This window comes from Macrotis lagotis, chromosome 2 (assembly GCF_037893015.1).
Source record: "Macrotis lagotis isolate mMagLag1 chromosome 2, bilby.v1.9.chrom.fasta, whole genome shotgun sequence".
Lineage (NCBI taxonomy): Eukaryota > Metazoa > Chordata > Mammalia > Peramelemorphia > Peramelidae > Macrotis > Macrotis lagotis.
The window spans coordinates 84,060,055-84,078,727 of NC_133659.1; the positions used below are offsets into that span (position 1 = coordinate 84,060,055).

Here is an 18,673-nt window from a genome sequence, read left to right on the forward strand (position 1 = left end):
GGACACAGAAGATAGCAGAAGGGGACAAGTAGTTTGCACCGAATTAAAACAGCATTCAAGAGCTATTTTTTTAAAAAGGTAGAAAAAGGGATTTTTTGCTTAAGCAAATAAATTTGTTTTTAACTGCCAAAACAAAGCAAAACTGAGCATTATAATGAGTGTTAGTATACTGGAGGCTTATTGGCCTGTTTCTGTGCAGCATGCTAAAATTAGTGAGAACCTCTTCACCAGTGCGTATGAATCACTAATATTCATGGTAATAGCTTTGTTTATTTTTACACAGATTTTTTTTTACAGCATTTCAGGCATGTCAGATTTTGGATGGAGTATAACTTTTATCTATTATTTCGTCTTGTAAAAACGTGTGAAGACAACGTTCATTCTGTGCCAATGGGTGGCCAGCAACCTTGTTTATAAATTGTTCAAGCCCTTGCTTCCTTTCCTCTATAAAAGAATCATCGAATATTCCATCATCTCCTCGAAAAGGAAGTTGATGCAAAAATGCTTTCCCAGGAAAAGGTGGGACTACAACCTTGCTTACTCTTTCTAATTCACTTCGAAGCCACTCAAAATCACTGTATCTTCTTCTCACAGAAGAGTCCATCAACTTGAAAATAGGAAGATTTGTCTTGACCTTGATCTCGTAGGTGGTGAAGCGGCCTCGGCCGACCCCCACCGTCTGGGGATTGCTGACATTGATCTCCAGGAAGTTGCTGGGCAGCCCGTAGGCATCGTTCACGTTCTGCGGCTTGGTGATGAGCCGCCGGGTGTCCGCTACCTTCTCTGCCCTGTCACCGCCGCGCCGCCGCCCACCCGGGGGGATCCGAGCTCGAGCTCGCGCGCCAGATTAAATCTTAACAAAGTAATTATAGCACGTTATCACTACAATACTACACTATGACCAAGCTGGATTTATGCCAGGAATGCAGATTTGGTTCAATATTAGGAAAACTCAGTATAATTTATTATATCAATAACAAACATCAGAAATCAGATGATTGCCTCAATAGATGCTGAAAAAGACTTTGACAAAAAGCAGCACCCACTCCTACTAAGAATACTAGAGTGTGTAGAAATAAATGGATTCTTCCTTAAAATGATTAGCAGTATGAATCTGAAACCATCAACAAGCAATATGTGAAATGGGGATAAGCTAGAGGCATTCCCAGTAAGATCAGTGGTGAAACAAGGATGTCTGTTATCACCACCACTATTCAATATTGTGTTAGAAATGTTACCTTCACCAATAAGAGAAGAAAAAGAAATTGAAGGAATAAGAATTGGGAAGGAAGAAAGAAAACATGATGGTACACCTAGAGAATCCTAAAATTCATCTAAAAATCTACTAGAGGGGCGGCTAGGTGGCACAGTGGATAAAGCACTGGCCCTGGCTTCAGGAGTACCTGGGTTCAAATCCGGTCTCAGACACTTAATAATTACCTAGCTGTGTGGCCTTGGGCAAGCCACTTAACCTCAGTTGCCTTGCAAAAAAAAAACAAAAAACTACTAGAAACAATTAGCAACGTTAGCAAAGTTGCAAAATATAAAATAAACCCTCATAAATCCTCAGTTTTTCTACATATTACTTGCAAGATACAGCAGCAAGAGCTAGAAAGAGAAATTCTATTCAAAGTAACCAGACAATATAAAATACTTTGGAGTCTACCTGTCAAGGCAGACTCAGAAACTCTATGTAAACAACTACAAAACACTTCTTACACAAATAAAATCAGGTTTAAATAACTGCTCATGGATAGACCAAGCTAATGTAATAAAAATGACAATTCTATCTAAATTACTTATTTAGTGCTCTACCAATCAAATTCAAAAAATACTTTAATGAGTTAGAAAAAATGTATATAAATTCATATGAAGAAATCAAATGTCAACAATTTCCAGGTATTTAATGAAAAAAAAGTGCAAAAGAAGGTGGCTTAACCCTGCCAGATCTAAAATTATATTCTAAAGGATCAGTCATCAAAACTGTCTGGTATTGGCTAAGAAAGAGTGATGTATCAGTGGAAAGACTAGGTGCAAAAGAGATAGCAGGAAATGATTATAGTAATCTGCTGTTTGATAAACTCAAAGTCCAGCTTCTGGGGAAAAAAAAAACTCTCTCTTCAATAAAAACTGTTAGGAAAATTGGCAGAAACTTGGATTAAACCAGCACCTCAAAACCTATACCAAGATAAGATTAAAATGAATACAGGATTTAGACATAAAATACAATATTATAAGCAAACTATGAGCTCAAGGAATAGTTTACCTGTCAGATCTATGGAAAGAGAAGCAGTTTATGACCAAGGAAAAGATGGAGAACATCGTTTAAAACAAACTAAATAATTTTGATTATATTAAATTTAAAAGTTTTTGCATAAAGAAAACCACTGTAACCATGATCAAGAGAAATGTACTAAATTGGGAAACAATTGTTACATCTAGTATTTCTAATATAAATATAAAGAACTAAGTCATTTTTTTAAAATTTATTTTGAGTTTTACAATTTTTCCCCTATTCTTGCTTCCCCCTCCCACAGAAGGCAGTCCATTAGTCTTTTTTTTTAGGATTTTTGCAAGGCAAATGGGGTTAAGTGGCTTGCCCAAGGCCACACAGCTAGGTAATTATTAAGTGTCTGAGACCGGATTTGAACCCAGGTACTCCTGACTCCAAAGCTGGTGCTTTATCCACTATGCCACCTAGCCACCCCGAGTCTATTAGTCTTTACACTGTTTCCATGTCATACATTGATCTAAGTTGAATGTGATGAGAGAGAAATCATATACTTAAGGAAGAAAAATAAAATATAAGAAAGATAGCAAAATAAGATAATGATTTTTTTCCCCTAAATTGAAAGTAATAGTCTTTGGTTTTTGTTCAAATCCCACAAGTCTTTCTCTGGATGCAGATGTTATTCTCCATTGCAGATAGCCCAAAATTGTCCCTGATTGTTGCACTAATGGAATGAGCAAGTCCATCAAGGTTAATCATCACCCCCATGTTGCTATTAGGGTGTACAATGTTTTTCTGGTTCTGCTCATCTCATGCAGCATCAGTTCATGCAAATCCTTACATGCTTACCTGAATTCCTATTCCTCTTAGTTTCTAATAGAACAATACTGTTCCATGACATACATATACCATAGTTTGGTAAGAACTGAGTCAAATTAAAAAAAAAAAACATTCCCCAATTGACAAATGTTTAAAGGACTTATGTAGAGGCAATTTACAGATGAGGAAATCAAAGCAGTCCAAAGTCATAAGAAAGATTGCTTTAAAATTTAGGCATCTCAGAGGTACCACCTCACACCTCTCAGACTGACCAATATGACCAGAAAAGGATAATGATCCTTGTTGGAAGGATTGTGGGAAATCTGGGACACTATTACATTGTTGGTGGAATTGTGAACTCATCCAACCTTTCTGGAGAACAATTTGGAATTATGCCTAAAAGGCAGTGAAAATGTACATACCCTTTGATCCAGCAAAACCTGTAGTGGGTTTATACCCTGAAGAGAGATCATGAAAAAGGATAAAAACATCACTTGTACAAAAATATTCATTGCAGCTCTGTTTGTGGTGGCAAAGTACTGGAAATTGAGTGAATGTCCATCAATTTGGGAGTGACTGAACAAATTGTGGTATATGTATGTTATGAAACACTAATGTTCTATTAGAAACCAGGATGGATAGCAATTCAAAGAAGCCTGTAAAAATTTGCATTAAATGATGCTGAATGAGATGAGCAGAACCAGATGAACATTGTACAACATAACAGCAACATGGGGTTGATTATAAATCTTAATGGACTTGCTTATTTCATCAGTGCAACAATTAAGGACAATTTTAGGGTATCTGCCATGAAGAATAACATTTGTATCCACAGAAAGAATTAAGGATATTTAACAAAGACCAAAGACTATTACCTTTAATTTTTTTTATTAAATCTATCTTATTATGTAATTTTCTTATCTCTTATATTTTGTGTGATGGAGAATGCCATCTGTATCCAGAGAAACAATTGTGGAGTTTGAATAAAAGCAAAGACTATATTTAGGGTTTTTTTTTTTTGCAAGGCAAATGGGGTTAAGTGGCTTGCCCAAGGCCACACAGCTAGGTAATTATTAAGTGTCTGAGAACAGATTTGAACCCATGTACTCCTGATTCCAGGGCCAGTGCTTTATCCACTGTGTCACCTAGCTGCCCCAAAGGCAAATACTAGTACCTTTAACTTTAAAAAAGTATTCTTATTATGTAATTTTGTTATCACTTATATTTTATCTTGTTTCCTTAAGGATATGATTTCTCTTGCAACACATTCAATTTTGATCAATATATAGCATGTAAACAGTGTAAAGATTATCAGACTGCTCTGTGGGGGGTGGGAGGAGGGAAGCAAGATTAAGGGGAAAAAGTAAACTACATAAGAATAAAAATAATAAAAAAGAATTTATCTTTCCTGTTTACCCTTGTAATGCTTCAATTGAATCTTTTAATTGAAGATTAATATTTTTTTCTTCAACTCTGCATGTTTCATCAGTAAAGTTCAAAAGTCTATTTCATTGAATTTCTATCTCTTCTCCTGAAAGAGTACTTTCAATTTCATTCAATAATTAATTCTTGGTTGTAATCCAAACTCTTGCATTCCAGAATACCATATTCTAAGGCTGACAATGCCGTAATGTAAAGGCTGATAAATTTTGTGTTATTCTGACTGTAGTTTCACAATTGTTTCATTCTGTCTGCTTGCAGCAGTTTCTCCTCCTTAATCTGGGAGGTCTGAATTTTGACTGGAAATTTTCTCTTTGGAATCTCTTTCAAGTGATATTTGGTGGATTCTTTAAATTTCTATTTTACCCACTGATTCTAGAATATCAGGGCAGATTTTCTTGATAATTTCTTGAAAAAAAAAGACTTCTAGGATGGTTTTATTTTTTTTGCTCCTGACTTTCAAGAAGTCCAAGAATGTTGAAATTATCTCTCTTGGATCTTTTTTTCTGGATCAGGTGCTATTCTGATGTGATATCTCAAATTGGTTTTCATATTTTTGTTTTTGTTTTGTTTTTTTGATTTTGTACAAAGTCATCATCTTTCTATTACTCCATTCTATATTTTGAGGATTTATTTTCTTCACTAAGCTTTTTTTGACAAATTCTTCTTTTTTTAAGTCATTCTTCTCCCATTTGCTTTGTGAACCTCTTTTTCAATTTGACCCAGTCTGACTTTTAGGGTATTATTCTCTTCAGTAATCTTTGGGCTTCCTTCACCAAAGCTGATGAGTTGGTTTTTTAATTATTTTCTTACAGCATTCTAGTTTCTCTTTACAATTTTTCCTCTACCATACTTGGCTTTCAAAATCTTTTTACATTCTTCCATAGTGTGAGACCAATTGTTATTTTTTTCTTGGAGCCTTTGGAGGTAGAAGCTTTGACTTTGTTATCTCCTTCTGATTGTGTCTTTTGATTTTCCTTATGAGCATCAAAGCTGTCTATGGTCACATATTTTTTTCCTTCTGCTGCTCATCTCCCCCACCTATGACTTAATTTTAACTCTTTGTTAAGGTAGAACCCTGCTTCCAAGGGGGAGGACACAGTATCCCAAGTCTTTGGAGTTTTGGGCAAGTTTTAAATTCTTCCAAGGTCATGATCTATGGGGAGGTTTTGGCTACTCTCCTAGTCTATGCTCTCTTCTGTTGGGGATTAAAAGCACTCTTTTCTGTCCTGAAACATTGGAGGAGGGTTCTTTCTCTGCTACATCCCTAAACTCTAGGGTACAGTTGCTCCTCTTCATGCTATTGGGGCTGCAGACTGTTACCTAGATATAAGTACAGGCAAAGCAAAAGTGTCCTGACTCAATGATAATAAATAGACACTTGTAATCATCTTTCAACTCTTTTACCATCCATGGACAGACAATTCTGGAAGAAGCTGCCTCTGCTGATTCAACAGCTCCCAAGTTCTGCTCCTGGTCTGCTAGTCAGAGTCTTCTTTTCCACTTCACACCCTGATATCATATAATGAAACCTGAAAGATTTGACCAACAAAACTAACAACAACAATAAACACAATTTTATCCACAGGATTGGTTTTGGGAAAACGAAGCCAGTCACCATTCCCAAGGACAAATGATAAAGAAGTAACAGGCGTAATCAATGGTGACAAATTAAAAAGTACATGAACTTTAGAAGGGAAGAGTCTAGGTTGGAATCCCAGATGAACTAAACATGTCTAGTTAGCTATGTGACTTTGGGCAAGTCATTTAAATTTTCTTAGTCTCTGTTTCTGGATTTATATAATAAAAACTGTTGTTAATAATGTAAATTATACAGATGATCCTTTTGATCCCCAAAACTACACTCCAGAAAATATGCTGTTTCCACAATTTTACAGAAAATTTCTGAAAATTGAACTGGCATGCCTATGGTAACAATTTTGTAAATATCAGAGGTAAGGGTATAAATTCAGGTAAAGGTGGCAAATAAATGGACAGTATAACATGCTACATTTGTTTAAATGTGGATCTTGAGCTAGATAGTATCTATCTAGTCTTCTCCTTTTCTAACTTTGATGATTCAAAACTTCTGCTCTGCCTTCTGTCTTCACAAAAAAAGTCTACTGGTATGCCAAAACCAATTTTGTCCAACTTTATTTTAGTATTTGTATTAATGTGCTGATTTAATTATATAAATAAGTATTACTTAAAAAGAGAATGAAATTTTTGCATTTTTCTTCTCTATTGTTTATGGACAACAATAACAGAAGATAAGCTAAAACAATTATGGACACAACTCTTTTGCCTGTCATTTCATTGTTAAATGATAATGATTGAATATACTATTAATATTAAATCTACAAAAAAATTTGATGTCATTGTCTAGTTATAAAAATTCCAATACATTAGTCTAAAGAAAACCAAATAAACAAAGCCCCCCAAATGCACAATTGACATACTGAAATTTTGGAACTACGTGTATATGGAGAATAATCTGATAATCTAATTTTCTGTAAGAATTTTGAATTGTTAGCACACAACATATAAGATCTTGGCATTTTCTTTCTTATTTTTTGCTAGTTATTCTGACAAGACTTTGAATATCTACACCTTGGAATAATCTCATTTATGAATGTCATATTCAGATATGCTACTCCAAATTTACTTAGTTAAATCAGATGTAATTCAAACCACTGAAAAAGCATTTGTCTTTTGCCTGCTTCGTTATTTTAGTATTCATTTAATTAAAATAAATGTAAGATATTTCCAAGTATATTTTCTTCTCTGAAAATGATTTTCTTCATATAATAAGAACAGCAAATAAGAATTCATAAATAATTGCCCTGGAGACATTTTGGTCAAGAAATTCTCTCTAGAAATAAATATCTTATTCCAGTATTTTTTCTCCTTTTGCTTATCAGGCAATGGATATAGCAACAATTAGCAAAAGCAAATAGCATTCTATAGTTTTATGCAAATGTAATCTATCTGTTTTCTTTCATCAAAAATGATGTATATACTTTTTAGAGTGCATATTTTATCTTTCAATTGGAAAGTAAACTTCTCAAGAGATTAAAAAGGGGATTTAAAAATCTTTTATCTTTCCAATTCCAAGTGCCTGGGCACATTTATCCCTAGAACCTTTGAGCATTTTGCCAGAGGTATATTAGGAAATTTATTAAAGCAGGCTTTTGAGCATTTATGTGAACAATTTTAAGTTTGATATGCATTATTTAGATAATCTCTTACTTACTTATGTCTAGAAAAAATAAGTCAAACCCAATTTTTAAAGAAATTTGTCATTTTCTGGGAGAAAATACTGAAAGTGAAAATTTAACAATCTATTTTCAGGAGTCTGTTTAAGCTCTTTACAACACTCTGATTAATAAATGCCCAATTAAAGTTTGATTCCCTATATTCTTTGTTTCTGTAAGTGTTTTTTTCTAATTGTTTCCTCTATATGAACATTAGGTGACTATGGAAGACATTTGTGATGTTGACAGAGTGGGATCTATTGATATGAGAACTATCTCTATCTACCAAGGTAGCAGCTAACATATTGATAACTTCATAGGCAAATTCTAGGAAAATAGAGGGTGAGTGACTTACCCAATATTATATTATATATAAATTAAGAAATTGTATTTGGACCCAGGTTATTTTGAGTCAAAAGTCAACACAGTGCTATGAGCCTAATGGATGGAAAGCTTCATATAGGGAAATCTTTGCTAAATTGTTACAGTGTGGGATTCTGAGTAAAATGTGTATAATTTAATAATCATTTAAAATTTTTTCATACATTTTATTTTTAATGGAACAAAACAAACATCATGTATGATAAAATGATTGCACATGAACCTGCAAATCTATTACATATATATACTATATATATATATATATACATAAAATTATTCTATACATATTTCTATTTATCAGTTCTTTCTCTAGATGTAAATATCATCTTTTTTATATGTTCTTTGTAGTTAACTTGGGTATTTACAGTAGACAATGACTTTAAGAACCACTCAAAGTGGTTCTTAAAATAATGTTACTGTTACTCCATAAAAGATTCTCTTGGATTAGTGCATTTTATTCTTCATTATTTCTTGCAACTCTATCCATTTTTTAAGATAATCAAGCTCATCATATTTTACTGCATAACAGTATTTCATCACAATCATAAACTATAACTTGTTTAACCATTCCCCAATTTATGGACATTCCTGCATTATCTAATTCTCAAAGAGAGATGTTATAAATATTTTAGGACATATAGGTTCTTTTCTTTTCCCTCAATCTTCTTTGGCCATAGAACTAATAATGGTATGGTTGGGTCAAAGGATACAGGCAGTTTAATAACACTTTGGAAATAAATCCAAGTTGTTCACAAAATCATTGAATCAGTTCACATTCCTACCAACAGCATCCGTATTTTTCTACATCTCCTCCTACTTTTGTTGTTTTCCCCCTTAATCATTTTAAGCAATCTGATAGGTAAAAAAAATGATATATAAAGATCATTTTAATATGTATTTCTCTAATCAGCAATGATTTCGAATATTTTATATGACAAAATTGTGTTAATTTCTTTACCTAAAAACAGCCTGTTCATGTCCTTCAATCAGTCATTAGAGTATGACTTTCTTCTTGTAGAATTTGCAACGTTATATATTTGTGATGTGAAACCTTTCCCTGAGAAATTGTCTATAAAGTTGCTTTTTTCTTCAATTTTCTATTTTCCTTCTGATCTGGTATACATTTGTTTTAAGTGCTATGTGAATGCAAATTATTACTCTTATTACCATCATTATTATTCCTCTGACACATGAATGCTGTTAATTCTCTTTCAGAAAATTAGTAAAATTATCACTTTTCAATCCAATATACTTAATCATTAAATATCTGCTATAAGCAGGGCACCTACCTGAATGCCAGATATCAAAAAAATCAAAAAGCTCTCTGATTCCTGCCATCTAAGAGATTGCATTCTAAGCATGTACATAGATACCTAAATTAATCAATAAACATTATTATTATTTTGTTAATATTTTAAAATATTTATTATAAACTAACAAATTGAGATAAATTAATAAATATAAAAACATTAGGAACAAATGAACTCATGGATTACTTAATATGTTAAAAAATAAAAACATTAATGAGTTTTAATAACGATGGAGTTGATATTATTCAAGTTAAAATAATTTATTGTATTTATTTAGGTTGAACATTTATGGCAATAAAATAACTACAATATTTAGAACTTTAATATGTACAGATTTCTTTATATATATGAACTTATTTGACTTACTTGGCGTTGGGATTACAATGATAAAATGGAAATACACCATGTCTTCGAAGAACTAATTAACTATTAATAAAATTAGATGTGAATGCACATAAATTATGCAAAACATACGCAAGGTAAATTCGAAGTAATTTGGAAGGAAAGGGGAACTGGTAACTAGAAAGATTATAAAGTACATAATGTCGATTATATTGTTTGAACTACATATTGTAAGAGAAGGAGAAAATGAGGGAAAATATTATAGGCATGGGCAAAGACACATAGATGGGAGATGAATTCGCATGTTCAGGGAACAGTAAGCACTTCATTCCAGTTTGCCTTAACACTATAGGAAAAGTAATGCGCAATCATCTTGGAAAAATAAACTGGTATTTTATTGTATAGGTGTATTTAAAATTCAAAAAACAAGAACCACTTGATCCTAATGGCAATAATAAACAGAAATTTTTGAACAGCGGAAAGTCATTTAGTAATATATTTCTAGTAGTTTGTGGAGAGTGGATTGAAGGAGGGAGATGAATTAGGGGCTTATTATGATAGTATAGATGGTGATGAGCAACTGAACTGTAGCCATGTTAGAGGAGATGTTGTGGAGGAGAAAATTTGATTGTTGGTTGATTATTAAGAAAAGAGAAACTGACCAATTAGTGAAGAATTTGAGTTGTCATATCTACATGATTGCTAGGAGTTGGTAATCTCAAAATATAAAAAAGGAAAGTTGTAAATAAGAATGTGTTTGGTGTAAAAAAGATGAGGCTTATTTTGAAAATATTGTGTTTGCCTGTAGAAGAGTCAATTGGAAATATTACTAGGAAAATTGGTGACATAAGACTAGTCTTTAGGAGAGAGTCTATGTTTATATATGTAGATCTAGTGACTGTTTTCATGGGAAAAATAATGGAGTGGATGGGGCTTGATTAGATCAGTAAGAGAGAAAAGAGAAGAAAAAATGGCAAAAGTAAATGCAAAATAATTTCAAGGGTGGAAGCACTACCAAATGTATGAAATAATAAAGGCATTTTATGAAGGGGTATTTGAGATTTAGCTTGAAAAGTACTAAGCATTCTTAAAAAAACACCCTAAAAACCACAAATAAGGAGACAATGCATTCCAGGTATAGGGAAGAAAATGTAGACATGTTGTCAGATCTAATAACACATATAAGAAAAAGAAAGCAATTTGCCCGGTTGCCTTGAATATATGACATGTGAAGGGAATTAAACTGAAATCATTTTGGAAATATGGCCTGGAGCCAAATTATGAAGAGTTTTAAGCAAAGGGATTTGTGTTTTATGACAGAAGCCCTAGGGATGGTTTGAATGAAGCTTCCAGGAAATAGCAAGGCATAACAGTACACTCTATTAAACAAAATTATGTGTTCCAGGAAGCTATACATGCATATTGAGACACATAAATATGGCAAGAAAATTTCATATCCTGACATGTCAGTGAAACGGCTTTGTTACATCTCAGTAAATAGTCTATATAAATATTAAATCTAATAACTAAATATTATTTCTACTTAGGATATGGAAGAAAATCTTCAAAAGTGACATCATTGAAATATGTGAGGTAGGCATTTATTAAAATGTGTTTGGTGCAATCATTCTCTGGTTTGAAGGGGGAAAACCTGTTATGTACTAAAATGAACATATGGAACTTCAATCTGTAGTTATAAGCTCTGCACAGCTGTGTAGCAGTTTGAGAAATAACCAAAAAATTACATCTGATTGGAGCTAAGCAGAACAGATCATTTCCCTTGTTAGTTTTCCCCCTTTAAACTCACAGCAAGAGATTTCTAGAGGGATCTCAGTTATTTAAATTAACTTTAATTTTTCTATAAGAAAAAGAGAATGAGGATGAATATCTTATGATCATGGAATGATTTTTATTTATTAGTAGAAAGACAATTTAAAAGGTCGAAGCACCCCTACAATAGCAGAACTGGTTAGTGATAAATTATAATTATAGTGATATTTGATTTGGTCATGTCATTGAAACCTCCGATTCTTAGGATTCAGTAGTGATTATCACCCATAAGAATATATATATTCATATGTATCTATATGCATATATATTAAACAATCTGAACAATAAAGACAAAAACATGACATTTTTGTGGTACAGAAAGGTTTACACAACTGTATATATGTTTATAAAAACATAGAATATGAAAGTTGGAAGGAGAGACCTCAATAGTTTTCTAATTCAATGCATACATACTACAATATGTCTCACAAGCTGTCAACAAGTCTTTATATGACTCTAACGATGGGACTGGAGACAAGGTTTACTACTTATGGAGAATTCTGATAATTCAGAGACTTGTTTTGTTTTGTTTTATTTTGTTTTTATATCAAGCCTATCTTGTTTCTTTGCTAGTACACTCATTTCTCTTGGCCCTCTTGGGTCAAAGAGAACAAATCTTGTTTCCTTTTCAGAGCAACTCTTGAAATAACTACAGATTGTTGACATTTATTTACTCCTCCCTCTATCTCTTCATTTCCTTCTTCATTTAACACCAGTATGGGGAACATTTTTCCTACCAGTAACCATTTGAATATTTATAACATCACTTGTAGATCATACAAAATTTTCAACTTAAAAATTAACCTTTTATAGTTGATCTAGCATTTAATTAATGCATCCCTAAAAAGTTGAAGTTTGAGTTTTGTCTATTGTTGCTATGGTGGCCTCAGATCAAATGATTTCCTGGATCTTACACAGCCCATAGTCTGGAAATTTCCCATCCCTGTTTTAATTGAACATCGCTAGTTCTTTCAAGGAATAACATTTCAAGTAATACAGCAATGTGTGGTAGATAACTGATAAAATTTTCTTCATTTAACAGGTAACTGAGTCCAGGTAACTGAGCAATAAAGATTTGATGCCTTGCCTTTGGATTATCCAGGTAATGAATAACAGAAGTAAAATTTCTAGATGCTAATTGCATAATATTTCCTTCAACTGATCAATGTTGGAGAGAATGTGGGAAAACTGGGACACTAAATCACTGCTGGTGGACTTGTGGCCTGATCCAGCCATTTTGGAAGTAAATTTGGAACTATGTGCAAAGAACAATCAAACTGTGCATACCCATTGATCCAACAATATCATTAAAACATCTATATCCAAGGAGATCAATAATAAAGGGGAGAATACTCACATGTATAAAAATATTTATAACAGCTCTTTTTATAGTGGAAAAGAACGAAACTTGAGGGGATGCTCACCAGTTGGGGAAAAGTTGAATAAGTTATAGTATGTAAATGAATGGAATACTACTGTTCTTGTAAGAAATCCTGAGTAACTGGACTTTAGAAAAGTTTGGAAAGACTTGTATGAACTGAAGCAGATTAAAGTGAGCAGAAACAGAAAAATATTATACCCATTAATAGCAACAGTGTGAGATGATGAACTATGATGCATGCAACTCCCCTTAGCAGTTCAGTGATCAAAGACAATCCTAAGAGATATATTGTAGAAAATGCCATCTCATATGGGCAGCTAGGTGGTGCATTGGATTGTATACTGACCCTGAAGTCAGGAGAACCTGAGTTCAAATTTTGTCTTAGATTCTTAATAATTACCTGGCTGTGTGACCTTGGGCCAGTCATTTAACTCCCATTGCCTTGAAAACAAAACAAAACAAAATTTCTATCCACATCCAGAGGGGGAAAAACAAAAAAAAATTGAATTCTGAACTCAGAAAAAGTCATACTGTGTTCACTCTTTAAAATTTCTTTTGTATTTTTCATACTTTCTTGTGTTTTTCCCCCTAAGTTCTAATTTGTCTTTCATGACATGACTAATATATAAATACAATAAACATGATTGTTTATGTTTGCCAACTCTTAAGGGGAAGGGTAAAAAGAAAAAATATGAAACTCAAAAGATGTCAGAAAAAGATGAATGTAAAAATTACCTTTGTATGTAATTGGAAAAAATAAATATAATGAAAATTAAATTAAAAGAAATATTTTCTTCACTGGATCATACAGCTTTAATAAAAGAATAACCCTAATTGAAGATAGTAAATGACATAATTATTTGATTTTGTTTTTATTTATTTAGCATTTTGCCTTTTCCCCCCAGATACATGTGAAAACAAGTTTTAAAATTCTTTTTCGAAACTTAGAGTTCCAGCTCATCCTCCTCGACCTCCTCCTCCTCTTCCTCTTTCCTCCTCTTCCTCTTTGGTCTCCTCCTCCTTCTCTTCCTCCTCCTTCCTCTTTTCCTCCTCTTCCTCACCATCATCACCACCATCTGCCTTTTGCTCTTCCTCCTGCTCCTCCTCCTGCTACTCCTCCTCCTCCTCCTCCTGCTCCTCCTCCTGCTCTTGCTCCTGCCCTTGCTGCTTCTCCCCCCCACCTGGAACTGACCCTCCTGGTGCCTCTTTTGTGAAGCTGTGGCCAAGTAGACCCTCGGACTCACCATGGCTGATGAAAAGCCGAAGAAAAGAGTCAACAACAACATTAATTTGAAGGTGGAAGGGCAAGATGGTTCAGTGGTGCAATTTAAGATGAAGAAGCACACACCACTTAGTAAACTAATGAAAGCCTATTGTGAATGACAGGGTTTGTCAATGAGGCAGATCAGAATCCGATTTGATGGGCAACCAATCAATGAAACAGACACACCTGCACAGGTGGAAATGGAGGATGAAGATGACTTGATGTATTCCAGCAGCAGACAGGAGGTGTTTACTAAAAAGAGAACCTGCAACTGTACTCCAGAACTGTGCTCCCAAGGAAAACAACACATTCACAATTAGAAAACCAAGATTTGGTTCATCCATATCCTAACTACTGCAGTGTAGTTTTCTCTCTTTGATTCCATTCCCACATTCCTTTATTGTACATAAAGTAACTGGTGTATGTGCACAGGCATAATGCATATTTTTTTAAACTAAATGGCCGATGGTATGTTTTGATCAGCATCAAATGGAGTTGGGGAGGGGGAAAAACAAACTGGTTCTGTGAAAATATCCCTTTTCTCCACTAGTGGCATGCTCATTCAACTTTTATCTTTATATTCCAGCAAGTTATATTGCTCTTACTGTTTAACAACAAAAACAAAAACCCCACAAAATTTAAAGTTCTAAATTCTTTCCATTTTTCCTAAGCAATTTGATATTGGTTTAAATGTGAAGTCATTCAATACATTTCCATAATAGACATCTTGTGAAAGAAATCAAAGAACCCTCCTCCAATAAAAAAGAAACTTCAAGAAAAATAATATTTACCAGAAAGTATATATCAATCTTTATTCAAACGTCATTAGTTTTTTTTTTCCTCTGGGAATGGATAACATTCTTTATCAAGAGTCCTAAAGAGTTGTCTTGGTTCACAGCTGATCATCCTACAAAATTACTATTGTTTTCAATACAGTTCAAGTCACATTTGTATCTGCATATGAAAGTGGAGGTTTTATTGAGACAATCCTGTTCGTCATTCCTTATAGGAAAATGGAATCTCATTACAATCACACATCACAATTTGGAAACTGTGGCATTGCTAGGTCAAGGATATACATGATTTTATAGCCCTTTGATATAGTTTCAAACTTCTCTGCAGAATGCTTGAATCATTTCACACCTCCTCCAACAGTACTTAAATACCTTAATTTCCCCTTCCCCTCTAATATTTGACATTTTCATTTTCTGTCCTATAAGACTGTGTAATAAGTGTAAGGTTGTATCACAGAACTGTTTCAATTTGCATTTCTCCAATAAATAGTGAATTAGAACATTTGGCTATTTATAGCACAGATAATCTCCTTTGAAAACCATACAAATATTTTGATCATTCATCAATTAAGAATGGCTATTTTTATAAATTTAATTCAGTTATCTATTCTTGAGAACGAACCCTTTATCAGAGAACTGTTGTTTCATTTTTTTTCCCCACAGTTACTGTTACTGGTGTATGTGCACAGGCATAATGCATATTTTTTTTAAACTAAATGGCCGATGGTATGTTTTGATCAGCATCAAATGGAGTTGGGGAGGGGGAAAAAAACAAACTGGTTCTGTGAAAATATCCCTTTTCTCCACTAGTGGCATGCTCATTCAACTTTTATCTTTATATTCCAGCAAGTTACATAAAGTAACTGGTGTATGTGCATTTTTCTCCATACTATTCTTCCATCCCTGTTTATTCTATTCTCTTTTGCCTTTCGCCCTTGTCCTCCTCAAAAATATTTTGCTTCTAACTAGCCCTTCTCCCTTTTTGTGCTTTCTTCTATCATGTCACCTTTTTGCTTATCCCTTCCCTTCCTATTTACCTGAATGGCAAAATAGAATTCTATACACAATTGAGTATGTAGGCTATTTCCTATTTGAACAAATTCTGAAGAGAGTAGGATTTCAATGACTCCTCTCCTTTTTCCATATTCCACTACACTGTAAAAGTTTTCTCTTGTCTTGTTTATATGAAAAATTTTACACTATTCTATCTTCCCCTTTCCCTTTCTCCTCATACACTACTTTTACACCTCCTAATTTTAGTTCTAAATATATTATTCCTTCATATTCAACTTTTACCTGTGTCTTTCTATATATACTCCTTCAAAATACTCTAATAAATGAAAAAGTTCATATGAACTATCAGTATCATTTTCCCATGAAGGTATATAAACAGTTCAACATTATTAAGTCCCTTATGATTTCTATTTCCTATTTACCTTTCAGTGCTTCACTTGAGTCTCATATTTGAAGATCAAATTCTCTGGTGTTTTCATCTGGAAAGTTTGAAAATTCCCCATTTCATTGAATATCAATCTTTTCCCTTGAAAGAATATAATCAGTTTTACTAGGTAGTACATTCTTGTTTTTAATTCAAACTCATTTGCCTTTCAGAATATCTTATTTCAAATCATGTGATCCTTTATTATAGAAGCTGCTAAATTTTGTATTATCCTCCTGTGTCTTCAAGAAAATTGAATTGTTTCATTCTTTCTCTGCTTACAACATTTTCTCCTTGATCTTACAGCTCTGAAATTTTTTATAATATTCCTGAAAGGTTTTACTTTGGGATTTCTTTCAGGAGATGATCAGTGAATTCATTCAATTTCTAATTTACCCTCTGGTTCTTGAATATTAGGGCAATATTCCTTGATAATTTCTTGAAAAGTGCTGTCTAGGTTCTTTTTTTTTTTGAATTATAGCTTTCAGATAATACAATAATTTTTGAATTATCTTTCCTGGACCTATTTTCCTAGTCAGTTGTTTTTTTTTTCACTTTTTCTTTTAATTTTTTGTTTATTTTTATTGTCTTCAGTTCTCAGAAAGTTTAGATTTCCTTTGCTCCATTTTAAACTTTAAGGAATTATTTGCTTCAATGAGCTTTTTTACCTCCTTTTTTAATTGAATAGTCCTACATTTTTTCCAGTAAATTTTTGTACCTCTTTTTGTATTTGGTCATTTCTGCTTTTTGACTTTTTGTAACTCTTTTTCTATTTGACCTAGTCCCATTTTTAAGGTCGTATTTTCCTTATTATTTCTGGGACTCCTTTGCCAAGCTGATGAATCATATCTCATGCTTTTCTTGCATCATTCTAGTTTTGCTTCCCAATATTTCCTTCACCTCTTTTACTTAATTTTATTTTTTTTATTTTATGAACATTTTGTTTGTTTGCCAATTATATGCCAATTATATTTTTTGCAAGGTGTTAAATTTTACAATTTTCCTCCTTGTCTCGCTTCCCTTCCCCTACCCCAATAGAAGGCAATCTGATACAGTTTTTTACATTTGTTTCTATGATATGCATAGATCAAAAACGAATGTGCTGAGAGGAAAAAACATATCCATAAGGAAGAAAGAAAATATTAGAGGTAGAAAAATTCTGTAATACATAAGACAACTTTTTAAACATTGAAGATAACAATCTTTGGTCTGCCTTTAAATCCCATAAATCCTTCTCTGGTTATCTCTATCATGGATTGCCTAATATTGTCACTGATCTTTGCATTGATGGGGTGAGCAAGTCTATCAAGGTTGATATTCACCCCATGTTGTTGTTAAGGTGTGCAGTGTTCTTCTGTTTCTGCTCATCTCGCCACTATCAATTCATGAAAATTTTTCCTGGCTTCTCTGAAATCCCATTGTTCTTGCTTTCTAATAGAATAATATTGTTCCATCACATACATATGCCATGATTTGTTCAGCTATTCCCCAACTGGTGTACATTCCCTTGATTTCCAACTCTTTTTCACTACAAACAGATCTGCTTTGAATATTTTTGTACATATGGGGTTTTTAACCTTTTTCATGATGGAAGTTTGACTAGTATGACACTAAATAAATAATTTAATTTAGGGAGAATTGTCATTTTTATTATATTAGCTTGGCCTACCTATAAGCAGTTGATATTTCTTCAGTTATTTAGATCTGATTTTATGTGTGAAAAATTATTTAATAGTTGATTTCATAGTTTCTGAGTCTGCATTGATAAGTAGGTTGCCAAGTATTTTATGTTGTCTGAAATTATTTTAAATGTGATTTATATCTCTTGTTGATTTATCTTGTTAGTAATATAAAGAAATACTAAGGATTTATGTGTGTTTATTTTATATGCTGAAACTGTGCTAAAGTTGCTATTTTTTTCCAGTAGATTTTTAGATGATTTCTTTTAGGATTCTCTAGGTATATCATCATAACATCTGCAAATAGTGAGAGATTTCTTTCTTCCTACCCAGTTTTAATTCCTTCAATTTCTTTTTCTTCTCTTACTGCTTAAGCTAACATTTCTAATACATACTGAATAATATAGTTGAAAACAGACTTTCTTGTTTCACCCATGATCTCATTGGGAATGCTTCTAGCTTATCCCCATTGCATATAAAGCTTGTTGATGGATTCAGATAGATACTGCTT

General features: G+C 33.0%; 2 pseudogenes; one reads left to right on the forward strand and one right to left on the reverse strand.

Moving 5' to 3' along the window:
- Positions 1-14,678, forward strand: part of LOC141511074 (small ubiquitin-related modifier 2 pseudogene) — a 36,169-nt pseudogene extending 21,491 nt beyond the window's left edge.
- LOC141511901 (sorting nexin-3 pseudogene) lies at positions 160-9,840 on the reverse strand (annotated as a pseudogene).
- Positions 14,679-18,673: the final 3,995 nt, after the last annotated feature.